The sequence below is a fragment of the Heterodontus francisci genome, chromosome 5 (genome assembly GCF_036365525.1).
Source record: "Heterodontus francisci isolate sHetFra1 chromosome 5, sHetFra1.hap1, whole genome shotgun sequence".
In the NCBI taxonomy this organism is placed as follows: Eukaryota; Metazoa; Chordata; class Chondrichthyes; order Heterodontiformes; family Heterodontidae; genus Heterodontus; species Heterodontus francisci.
The window spans coordinates 55,823,537-55,836,658 of record NC_090375.1 but is presented as its reverse complement, the minus strand read 5'-3'; positions in this window follow the sequence as shown (position 1 = coordinate 55,836,658).

The following is a 13,122-nucleotide window of genomic DNA, read 5'->3' as shown; positions in this document are numbered from 1 at the left end:
TCAATGAGATGGTGGCAGAGGAAGCAAAGTAAAAGAATTAAAGGGCAGCTGGAAATAAATTTCTTTACACAAAGTGTGGAATTCTCTGTCATAAACCACTGTTAAAACAGTCCATGAATTCCTTTGAAAGCAACTTCAAAAGCTATTTAAAATATTAAAAAGTATTGGAAGTGAGCAGCAGATTGGGATTCCAATAGATGAGATATCAAATGGTATGGAGAGCGAGCAATGGAGTGGAGTTGACTAGAGGGGATATTAAAAAGTATGGGGAGCACCCAGGACAGTGGAATTAGACTAGGTTAATGTTACAGTTTATTGAAGTGAGTAGTAAAGTGGGATTACTCTAGGTGATGTTATGACAGGTGAGAAAGTTAGAAAGGTGTCTAGGGGTCCCTTTTAGCCTTCACCTGGTCTTACTGTAACAGGGTTTTATTTTTAAACACACTGTGTTTTGAGCATCGCCTTGGTGAATCCTTATTCACCGCTTTCCAATTATAAGGTAAAAAAAATGAGCACAAACAGGCTTTCCTAGGTTTAGAGAAGAAAGATGAAATTTATTAAAACTTAAACTTAAACTCTAATTCGGTTGGCGCCTACGGATACAGAATGTGCTCATGCATATGCGATACACACATGCAAATAGAAACAGAAAAGAGCAGAAGAAAGATAAAGTGGAGAGGTTTGAGGCAATATCTGAAGAGTTTGTTACATTTCTTTGAGCTCACTGTAGAGTCCTTGCTTGTAGGTAGTTCCTGCTTTTCATTGGGACCCAGTATTCTTCTTAAACCTTGTTCACTGTAGGAGACTTTTCTCTCTTGGGGTTCATGTGTCTTCAATGGATTCCAAAGCTGGTGAGAAAGAGATGGGAGCAGACAGGAGAGAGATGTTCTCAATCCAGGAGCCAGGAGCTTTCTGAGTTCAAATTCTTTGTGGCAAGTTCAAAAAAAACCTGCAATAGCCAGTTAGTCATGTGACTAGCTTACCTAACCAGTTCTGGCCCTTGTGGATTGTCTTGTCTGAGCAGACCTTGGAATGTCTCCTCTGCGCACAATACCTGGTGATCAAAGCTCCATTGTGGGTTAAATTGGAGCAGGGGATAGCCCCTTTGTCCTTTCAAGTACTGTCTGTTAATATGCAAAAATGTCTTTCCAGACAGTCTGGCAGCCCTTGTAATAGGCTTTCTCTTCTTCCCAGCATTAAATTTGAAATTTAACGTCCATGTGGTGAAATTAATGTGCCTCATTCTTGGCAGGTGTGGGGCCTGCATGACAGTGATATAAAAGTGTGTGGGGAGTGGGTAAGAGAGAGAGATTAGATTAGTTGGGATATTAATAGGTATGAAGAATGAGTAGGAAAGTGGAATTAGACTAATATGAAGAAAAACACTGACACAGATTTGACAGACCAATTAGCCTGTGCCTGTACTATTAAATTCTATAATTCAATAGTCTTCCCACTACACTTCTAGGTTCATTCAAGCCAGCAGACAGTGTCTTTGTTTGACATGTCCTCCAAGAATCACTCAGTACAAGACTGAAATATTAGCCAAGATTATAGGACTCATTTTTGACTGACTGCATTGCTGACAGGGCCTCACATGCAGCCAGTGCATACAGAGTAACACCCTTAGAGTAGGCCTTGACCTCACAAACTTCACACAGATATTTTCTCAGAATTTAAACCTTCCATCCCCTCTCTCCTGAGTCATTTCTGTCCCTTCTCTACCTAGTCATTTCCCTTCCATCTCTCACCATCATTTTCCTTCCCTCATTCCACAGTTACTGTGGTGACACTGACCCTTTAATTAAAAATAAGCGAGAGAAATATAAAACAACAGGAAAAAATCTATGTGTTTCCCAAGTAGCTGCAAAGTAAATGAAATATTCTGAAGTCTTTATGCTGCAGCCACAACTACACAATGTTATCACAAGAACAGGTGGACCAAGGGAAGGTCCATGGCTGCAGAAAGCCAAGGCAAAGTCCTGCTTTTTTTGTTTTATGACACTTTAGACTGATTGAATGAGGTTCTGTGAGATATTAAACACACCCATTTCTAAGTCCAGTTTCCTGGGAGACTGAGTGGCCACTTTGACAGCACCTCTCAAAAGAAAATAGAACAGAAAATAACTAGAGTCACATTTGCAACCGGCAATATTGTCAGTCATTGCAAACACCCAGGCCCTCTCTCACATCACCCCACTGCACAAAACAATAAACACATTCATCGAAGTCCCAAAGCCCCGAAAACCCTCATGGGATATCTAACACTTTCAAGACAGTTAATCATTCTCATGGTCCTACTGAATAGAGGAGTGCCAGCATGGGACCCCTGCAGCAGATGTTCGACATCAAAAGGAGGTGCACCTGGGTAAGCAGTGCTTGGAGGGAAGCTATCAGACTGATGAATGGCTCTTAATGAACTTAGAGTGGTTTGTTCCAGTCATCATAGTTTGAATCTCACTCCTGCAACTTTCAGGTAGCTGCTGATTTGGACAGCATTACAGCAAATTTCTCCTCCCTGACTCAATTACTAGTACTCTTGTCTCTGGATTAGGAGGCTTTGAATTCAAGCCCAATATTGAAGTTGAATTCACTTTGAAGATATTCTTTCTTTTGGGCCTCCTTATCTCGAGAGACAATGGATATGCGCCTGGAGGTGGTCAGTGGTTTGTGAAGCAGCGCCTGGAGTGGCTATAAAGGCCAATTCTGGAGTGACAGGCTCTTCCACAGGTGCTGCAGAGAAATTTGTTTGTCGGGGCTGTTGCACAGTTGGCTGAAGATATTAGAAAGCTGGTATCAGTAAAAGTGATCATGAAGCTATCAGTTGTTATAAAAACTCAACTGGTTCACTCATATCCTTTCGAAACAGAAAGCTACTGTCCTTACCCATTCTAGCCTATATCTGTCTCTAATCATACACCAATGTGGTTGACTCTTAACTGCCCTTTGAAGTAGCTGGAAATCCACTCAGAGAGTTATAGAGTCATAGAGTCATAATGACACAGAATGTGGCCATTCGGCCCATCAAGTCCATGCTAGCTCTCTGTAGGTCAATCCAATCAGCCCCATTCTCCTGCTTTGTCCCATAGCTCTGCAAATTTATTTCCCTCAAATGCCCATCCAATTTCCTTTATAAATCATTCATCATCTCCACTTCCACCATCCTCATAGGCAGCGAGTCCCAGTTCATTACCACTCGCTGTGTAAAAAGTTCTTCCTAACATGCCCCCTGCATCTTTCAGCCAAAACCTTCGATCTGTGTCCCCTAGTCCTAGTGTTATCAGTTAATGGGAACAGCTTTTCTCTTATCTAAACCTGTTATAATCTTTTACACCTCAATTAAATCTTCCCTCAATCGCCTTTGCTCCAAGGAGAATCTCAGCTTCTCCAACCTAAACTTGTAGCTAAAATCCCTCATCTCTGGAACCAGTTTTGTAATCTCCTCTGAACCCTCTCAAAGACCCTCACAAACTTCCTAAAGTGTGGTGACCAGAACTGGACTCTAGTTGTGGCCTAGCTGTGAAATTTACAAAGGTTTAGAGTAACTTCCCTGCTCTTATACACAATGGCCGATATTTTATGAGTCCTGGAGAGTTCCTGATAATGGAACCAGAAGTTGCTGCATTTCCCATGTGATTTTGTATTTAAATTATCCATGCAACGACAGGAATAGGGCACATGTGGGATAATGCGGTGGAGTTTGCAAGTTCTCCCTGTGACTGCGTGGGTTTCCTCCAGGTGCTCCGGTTTCCTCCCACATGCCAAAGACTTGCGGGTGCATAGGTAAATTGGCCATTGTAAATTGCCCCTAGTGTAGGTAGGTGGTATGAGAATTGAGGGATGGTGGGGATGTGAGAGGGAAATGGGATTAAGGTAGGATTAGTATAAATGGGTGGTAGTATAAATGGCGTGGACTCATTGGGCCGAAGGGCCTGTTTCGGTGCTGTATCTCTATAACCTGACTCTATAACCTGCCGTCACTGCCCCAAGCACCATGATTGCCACAGATACAAAACATTCTGTTGCATGCAGCCTCAAGGATCATCAGCCTTCCTTTCATGTAAGTATATTAAGATTAACCTAATTTGAAGCTTTTACTTAATTCAAGATGTTTTTGCCTCCCTTATTTTGTGTAAGTCACCACCAACTTCACCCAAGACTTCTCCTCTGGGGAGGAAGAAAAAGTCAATGCCCCAGAGGGTGCAGCGTCACCTGCCTCTTTTTCTACCTCTTCCAGCACAGATACATCTACACAGTCCGCGGGTGTTTAAGATTAGAATCTGGGTCACAATCTGGTGGTCATGACACAGACATATCCCAGCAGCTGAGGGAGCATGTGCCAGCCAAGTCCCCTGACAATCGGCGGACTGCTGGGGACCAGGACCCTGCTCAGCTATGCACTCATGATGATCCTCTGTTTGTTGCTGAGAGAAGTCTGCTGGATGTGTAGCAAAGCCATGTGGAAAATATGCCGGAGATGCCTGAGGTCATGCGTGGCTTTGCGTGTGTCATGGAGGAGTCCATGCAAGCCATGACATCTGCCGTGTCCCAGGCATTTGAGCGCATGGCTCCCTCAGTCAAGAATTTGGTGAGTTCCGTGACAAGTCTGGTTAAGCACTTGAGCCAGATGCGATCTGACCTACACTCCATTGCTGTTGCCATAAGCGAGAGGGGAATGAGGAACCTCGACCTCCGTACAGGTGCTCCATCCCCTCATGGACACAGGAAGGTGCCATCGTGCACCCAGCTGGAGGCGGAGCGTGTGCCAGCTACCCCATAACCTTCCTCTCAGGACACCCCCAGGGTAAGTGGTGCCTCGTCCTCCCCCCCGACAATGACCCCCTTACTTCCAGCAGGCAAGCGCACGGGGATACTCAAGCACCATTGCTGCAGACCCCCAGTAGGATAGAGCCATCAAGGCCCCGTTCCCCCAAAGAACGCCCGCCATGGTCATCCACAGCAACGGGGCAGCGCATTACGCAGACTGTCTCCACCTCAGCTGCTAATGTTGGGGTAGTTAAAGAAAATTGAAACAGTTTTGAAGGTGACATGGGTGATGTACATATTATGAGAATAGAAAGTATTTTTCAACACATATTTATTTCATTTAAAATTTGATCCACTCTTGTTAGTGTTTTGCTTGGTTTCAGATGTTTCAGATGGATACCAAGATGTTCTTTGGAAGCCTATGACAGGAATGCAATGATATTTGCAAAGCATCTCAGAAAATGTCCAGTGTCCATTTCTCATTGGAATTTGAGCCTTCGTCTTCCATGATAGCTGTCTTCCTGTTAATGATTAGTAACTTTTTCAACTACTGTCATGCCTTACTTTCGTTTCCTGTGGTCATAACTTAACACCGCTTGCAGTGGTGTGTAGTCACATTCATCATAGCCCATGGATGATTTCAAATGCTAATCACATGAAAGTTCAGCAACACTTCATTAAGATTGCACAGATGAATAAGACCTCAGGCAAAAGTGAATTTCTGTGGAGAATTGTTATGTTTCTTCTCCCAATATCCCTTGAAGATGTGGTCTATTGTTGGTTGAAACGTGTATAAATGTACTCTCTGATGTCCCTCCATGGCCCTCATATTGATGACAGCATCATTGGTATTGTTGTCCTCCTCCTCACCCTCTTCATACTCCTCTTCTGAGGAGGATTGGTGTTCCTCCTGTTCCTCCACCTGCGGAATGGTGTCGCGTCTAATTGCAAGGTTGTGCAAGACAACGATTATTCATGACACCCTCTGTGGCGCATACTGAAGAGCTCCTCCAGACTGGTCAAAGCAGCGGAATCGTACTTTTGGCATGCCAATGGTGTGTTCCATGATGGCTGTGGTGGATGCGTGAGCAACATTGTACCCATCTTCAGCAGCACTTTGAGGATGACACACTGGTCATGTTCAAAGGGAGTAACCCTTGGCATCCACTTCAGCTGGTTCCTCGAAAACTACTGGCAGCTGGGAGTTCCTCAAAATGTAAGAGTCAATACAGCTCGCTGGGAAATGTGCACAAAAATGCATGATTCTTCTCCTGTGGTCACAAACCAGTTGAACATTTAAAGAGTGGAAGCCTTTGCAATTGAGAAAGACAGCAGGCTGGTCCCAGGGAGCACTAATGGCCACATGAGTACAGTCAATCACCCCTTGCACTCTAGGGAACCTAATGATGACACTGAAGGCCACAGACCTTGCTACCTGGCTGTCCTTACATACAGATAAGTAGATTAAATCATTGGCACGTCAAAAAAGGGCATTGGTCACCTCTTTGATGCACCCACGAGTTGCAGATTGTGCTATGCCACATATGTCACCCATGGATCCCTGGAAAGAACTGCTAGCAAAAAGATTGAATGCAACAGTCACTTTGAAGACAATAGGCATGGGATTCCCACCGAAGTGGCTGCAGGTCATGCTGCAGGATCCTACAAATTTTTGTGACCATTTCATGATCCTTAGGCATCTCTGACATTGCCTCTCTGACATTGGTATGTAATTTGTCCCTGTCCTGAGGATGCGATGACGTGCCAGTGCCTGTCTTTGATAAGGCCGTTCCTGGATGTTATCATTCAGAGCATCCTCGCCTTCCTGTCCTGCCTGTTTGCTGGCGCTCAGGCATCATGAGTTGATGGAAAAGAGCCCTCCTTAGTCTCTCTATTTTGCTCTTCTCTTAATGGTACTAGACAAATTGGGTGTATGAGACCCATGTGGCTGCAGCTTTTCTGAACAGTAATTAAGCACAGCATGGCAATTCAGCCCTGTTGCCAGTGAACTGAAACATCGAGGCAATGAACAGTTCCCTTATCTCTGCCTTCAAACTGCAGCCAGGTAGAAGACACGCCCATTATCATTTGTCTCCGCCCACTCTCCTTGGAATCTTTGCATGGCCATGTGATTTCCATTATCGTTGGAGAAAACGAGGTGCACGAGGAATTCAAGGCAAGTCTCCCCACCTTCCAACCTCTTCCTGGAACCTTCCAGCTTGAACCTATCACCCTTAATCTACCCAATATTACTGTTACCCTTCCCTCCATTACCATTGAGCCTCCTCCAATTACTGTGCACAGTGTCATCATCAAATTATTCATGCCAACCCTCCCCCGCATTCCTACTCCCATTACTATCGACATGCCAATTCTTACCCTTGAACCTCCTCACATCAACCTGGCCATTTTTGTCAAGTCCCGTTCCCCTCCATTAGTTTTGACCTTCCCCCCTACAGAATCCATTTGGCTCCACTGACTGTGACCGTTTCCTTTGCTAGCCAGTCCCCTCAATTTGTCCCACAGCTCCCCGACATTGACAGCACTCATCCCTCCCTTTAGGTCTTTGCCAAAGATCTTCACACTGTAATGCTATAATCCATCCACCACCCCCGCAGCCGACATCCCACTGTTGGGAATCCGAAAAACCACCTACTGCCTCATTATATCACCCTGCATGCCACCAAATCCACCCTTGCACAGCCCATAAAATTCCACGCAATGTCTCTCTTTATGAAGCCCAAGATCCCATATGCTTTGCTAACTACTCTCTCAATATTTCCTTTCACCTTCAAAGATCAATGCACATGAACCTCCAGATCCCTCTGTTCCTGCACACTCTTTAAAACAGTGCCATTAAGTCAATATTGCCTCTCCCTATCCCTTCTGCCAAAATGTATCATCACATTTTTCTCTATTACATTCCGACTGCCACTTGTCTGCCCATTCTGCTAGCCAATCTATGTAAGTTGCAGCCAATTGGTATTATCCTCAGTGTCTGCCACACCTCCAAGTTTGGTATCATCAGCAAATTTTGAAATTTTACTCTGTATTCCAATATCCAAGTCATTCATACATATCAAAAAAACTGTGGTCCCAGCACTGAACCCTGGGGAACACTACTGTCTACCATCCTCCAGGCTGAAAAACAACCATTTACCATGATTCGCTGTTTTCTGTTCTTGAGCCAACTTTTTATCCAAGCTGACACTAGCCCTCCTATTCCATGAGCCTCAGTTTTGTTAACCAGCCTTTTATGTGGCAGTTTGTCAAACACTTTCTTAAAATCCACATAGACAGCATCCATTGCTTTTCCTTCATCAACCTTCTCTATTAATTCATCAAAAAATTAAATTAGAAAACTCAAACATGATCTGCCTTTTACAAATCTTAAATAATTCAAATCTCTCCAAGTGCCTGTTAATTTTTTTCCCCTGATTATTGTTTCTAAAACCTTACCCACCACCGATGCTAAGCTGGCACGTCTGTCGATAATAGGAACATCTTTACACTCTTTCTTAAATAAGAATCCTCTGGCACTTCCTTCTCGTATCAAGGGAAGATTGTGGCAAGGCCTTGCATTATCGCCACTTCCTTCAGCAACCTTGGATGCAAGCCATCCAGACCATGCGACTTATCCACTCTAAGCATAGCCAGACTTTCCAGTTCATCCTTTCCATCAATTTTCACTCCATCCATTATCTCTACCATCTCCACTTCTACTGATATTTTGTCAGCATCCTCTTCCTTAGTATACACTGATACAAAGTACTCATTACTCTAGCCTTGCCCTGCACTTCTAAGCCTATATCATCTTCTTTGTCCCTAATGGGCCCCACCTCACCTCTTACTACCCGCTTACTATTTACATGCAGTAGAAGATTTTTGGGTTCCCTTTTATGTTAACTGCCATCTATTCTCATAATCTCTCTTTGCCAATCTTATTTTCCTCTTCACTTTCCCTCTCAACTTATTGTATTTGGCCTGGTTTTCACTTGAAGAATTCACCCGACATGCATCAAACACCCTCTCTTTTGTTTCATCATGTTCTCTATCCCCTCATCATCCAAGGATCCCTGGCTTTGATTCCCTTACTTTTGCCTTCGTGGAATGTACCTAGACTGAACCAGAAACATCTCCTTAAAGATCACCCATTGTTCTGTTATATAGCTCTGGACTAATAATCTCTATCTGGGATATATGTTGGCTCATCTTGTATGTTGGGCTGACATTCAGCATAATTCAACAGGAACATTTTTGAGGAGCAGAGGTAAGATATTTATTTAGATGATAGCAGGCTTGTCTTTAGTCAAGATCTTAACCTTAGCTCAGTGGTAGTAGTCTTATATCTGAGTCAGAAGGTTTTGGGTTTAAGTTCCATATCAGAGAGTTGAACATATTATCTAGGCTAACACCTCCGCGCTGTACTAAGTGTTTGAAGCATGATTGGATTTGCTGCTTTTTGGATGAGATGTTAAACAGAAACCCTATCTGCTCTTTAAGGTGGACATAAAAGAACCCATGACACTAGTTGAAGACAAGCAGGAGTTCTCCTTGGTGACGTACCCAATATTTATTCCCCCAACCAACATCACAAAAACAGATTATCTGGTCATTATCATATGCTGTTGTGGGGCTTTGCCTTCAATACAAGAGTGACTACAATTCAAAAAGAACTTATTTAGTGGTGAAGTGTTCTAACATGTCCTAAGGTTGTGAAAGGTGCTATATAAATTCAAGATATTTCTTTTAGTTATAAGAAAAGACTACAGAATCTGTAATTCAATTTATTAGAATAGAGAAGGTTAACAGGAGATCTGATGCAGGTGTTCAAAATTATGAAGGGTGTTGATAAGGTAAGTCAGGAAGAACTGATTGGTGATTGGGCAGCAGAAGGCATAATTTTAAAATAAACACCAAGGAAATGAAGGGAGAGATTGAAGGGAGGTAACCCAAAAGTCTCCACCTGGGAGTGAGTTACAGGACTTTTTATAGCACCTTTAACATCAAAGAATGTTCCAAGGCAGTTGACAAAAATATAATCAGATCAAAATTGATTCCGAGCCAAAGAAGGAGATATTAGGAGGGTGGCTAAAAGCTGGTCAAAGAGGTAAATTTTAAGGAAGGCCTTAAAATACGAGAGAGTTGGAAATATGGACAGATTTATGGAGGGAATTCCAGAGCTTAGGGCCAAGAAGGTTGAAAGAATAACTGCCAATAGTGGAATGATGGGAGAGGGGGATGTCCAAAAGGCCAGAATTGGAGGAATGCCATTATTGGATGGTTGTAGGGTTGGTGGGGATCATAAGGAGTGATGCGGGAAGAATAATGCTTCCTTTACATGGTCTTAATGTCAACTCGACATTGTTCTGATAATACATTTTTAATCATGTCTCAAAATAGTTCCCTCTACTGCACATGTGTCCCCCATCAGCTATCCTGACTAATTGAGATTGGCAATATAGATCCAATTTGCATTGAATTATCACTGCCTTTGTGCTATGGAACTAGAGGGTGAATTTCCTTGGGTTTCTAAGCCATTGTAACTTTGGTGCAGAATCCATCTATGTGTGTAAACGAGGTTTCTGCCAAAGCTCCAACAGCAGAGTGGAAGGTGCCCCAGGAAATGTCCCCCCTTTTTCTTTAGAAGCTTAGTTGAGTCTGTCAAACTCATTTCACATAAATCCTCAGAGTTGACAAGTAAAATAGCCGTTCATTCCATTAGTGTGAATCTGAACCCTAGTTCCACAGGAACCAGGACAAGGTCTAACCATCCTGTGCATCTTTTTTTCTAAATTGTAGGTGGACAATTACATTTCCCTTGTATCATCATCATTTGACAGGATGAGAGGTTTTAATTGGTAAATAAATGCACGCAGTGCTAAGTTCAAGGTAAACCAGCATTGCGCATGATATCACCAAGCTTGAAAAGGGACAAGAAAATAGGAGATAAGCCACAGGGTTAGTTTTTTTCATCAATTCATTCTCAAGATCTGGGAGCTGTTGCGAGGGCCACCATTTATTATCCATTCTAGTTGCCCTGAGAAGGGGGTGGGGCCTTCGACTTGAAACACTGCAGTGCTATCAGTTTGTAGTAGTTTGTGTTACAACTGAGTGGCTTGGTGGGCCTCTTCAGAGGGCTATTAAAAGTCAGCCATGTTGATGTGGGACAGGAGTCGCATGTCGGCCAAACCGAGTAAGGACCACAGGTTTCCTTTCCTAAAAGACAACAGGGAACAAGTTGAGTCTTTATGACAATCGGATAGCTTCATGGTCACTTTTACAGATAAAACAGTTTTTTTACTTCCAGATTTTTTAAAAAGCTGAATTCAAATTCTCAAACTGCATTTTTTTTTTCATTCATGGGATGTGAGAGCCACTAGGCTAGCATTTGTTGCCCATCCCTAATTACCCTTGAGAAGGTGGTGAGCTGCCTTCTTGAACTGCTGCTGTCCATCTGGTGTAGGTACATCCACTGTCCTGTTAGGAAGGGAGTTCTAGGTTTTTGACCCAGTGACAGTGAAGGAACGGCGATATAGTCCCAAGTCAGGATGGTTTGTGGCTTGCAGGGGAATCTGCAGGTGATGGTGTTCCCATGTGTCTGATGCTCTTGGCCTTCTAGGTGGTAGTTTTGATTTTTCATTATCATCTTCTCATCAAGTGCAGCTTCTTGTTTTGTTTCCTGTGATTCATCTGTCACCATGGATTCACTGGTCTTGGATTCTGCCATCTCCAATAGGGTTGCCATGGCATCCATCACTTCTTTACAAAGCTCTTTTCCATTTGATGCTTTCACCATGTTTTCCATTACATTTAGATCTCGATTCAAATAGGTTTGCAAGGTGCTGTCTAAGGAGCCTTGGCAGTTGCTGCAGTGCATCTTGTAGATGGTACGCACTGTAATCACTTTGCGCCTGTTTTGCAGGGAGTGAATGTTTGTAGATGGGGTGCTGATCAAGTGGGCTGTTTTGTCTTGGATGGTGTTGAGCTTCTTGAGTGTTTTTGGAGCTGCACTCATCACATTCCTGACTTAGGAACATAGGAACATAGGAGCAGGAGTAGGCCATTCAGCCCATCGAGACTGCTCTTCCATTCAATACGACCATGGCTGATCATCCACTTTAATGCCTTTTTCCCACACTATCCCCATATCCTTTTATGTCATTGGTATTTAGAAATCTATCAATCTCTGCTTTAAACATACTCAATGATTGAGCTTTCACAGCCCTCTTTTGGGTAGAGAATTCCAAAGATTCACAACCCTCTGAGTAAAGAAATTTCTCCTCATCTCAGTCCTATGTGACTTCCCCCATATTTTGAAATTGTTTTTATTTTATTTGTTCATGGGATGTGGGCGTCGCTGATTATGCCAGCATTTATTGCCCATCCCTAACTGCCCTTGAACTGAATGGCTTGTTAGGCCAATTCAGAGGGCATTTAAGAGTCAACCACATTCCTGTGGGTCTGGAGTCACATGTAGGCCAGACCAGGTAAGGACAGCAGATTTCCTTCCCTAAAGGACTTTAGGACATTGTGTCCCTTGGTTTTAGACTCCCCAACCAGGGAAAAAATCTTAGCTGCATCTACCCTGTTTATCCCTTGAGGTATTTTACAGGTTTCAATGAGGTAACCTCTCATTCTTTGAAACTCTAGAGAATACAGGCCCAGTTTCCCCAATCTCTCTTCATAGGACAATCCCGCCATCCCGGGAACAAGTCTGACAAACCTTCGTTGCACTCCTTCTCTGGCAATAATGTCCTTCCAAAGGTAATGGGCGGCACAGTGGCGCAGTGGTTAGCACCGCAGCCTCACAGCTCCAGGGACCCGGGTTCGATTCTGGGTACTGCTTGTGCAGAGTTTGCAAGTTCTCCCTGTGTCTGCGTGGGTTTTCGCCGGGTGCTCCGGTTTCCTCCCACATCCAAAAGACTTGCAGGTGATAGGTAAATTGGCTGTTATAAATTGCCCCTAGTGTAGGGAGGTGATAGGGAATATGGGATTACTGTAGGGTTAGTATAAATAGGTGGTTGTTGGTCGGCACAGACTCGGTGGGTTGAAGGGCCTGTTTCAGTGCTGTATCTCTAAATAAATAAAACTACACACAGTACTCCAGGTGCGGTCTAACTAAGGTTCTATACAACTGAAGCATGACTTTGCTACTCCTGTACTCATATCGTCTTGTGATAAAGGCTAAAATACCATTAGCCTTCCTAATTGCTTGCTGCACCTGCATGTTAGCTTTCAGTGACTTATTGACAAGGACACCCAGGTCCTTTTGTACTTTTACAATTTCTAATCTCTTGCCATTTAAGAAATACTCTGCACATCTATTCCTCCTACCAAAGTGGATAACCTCAC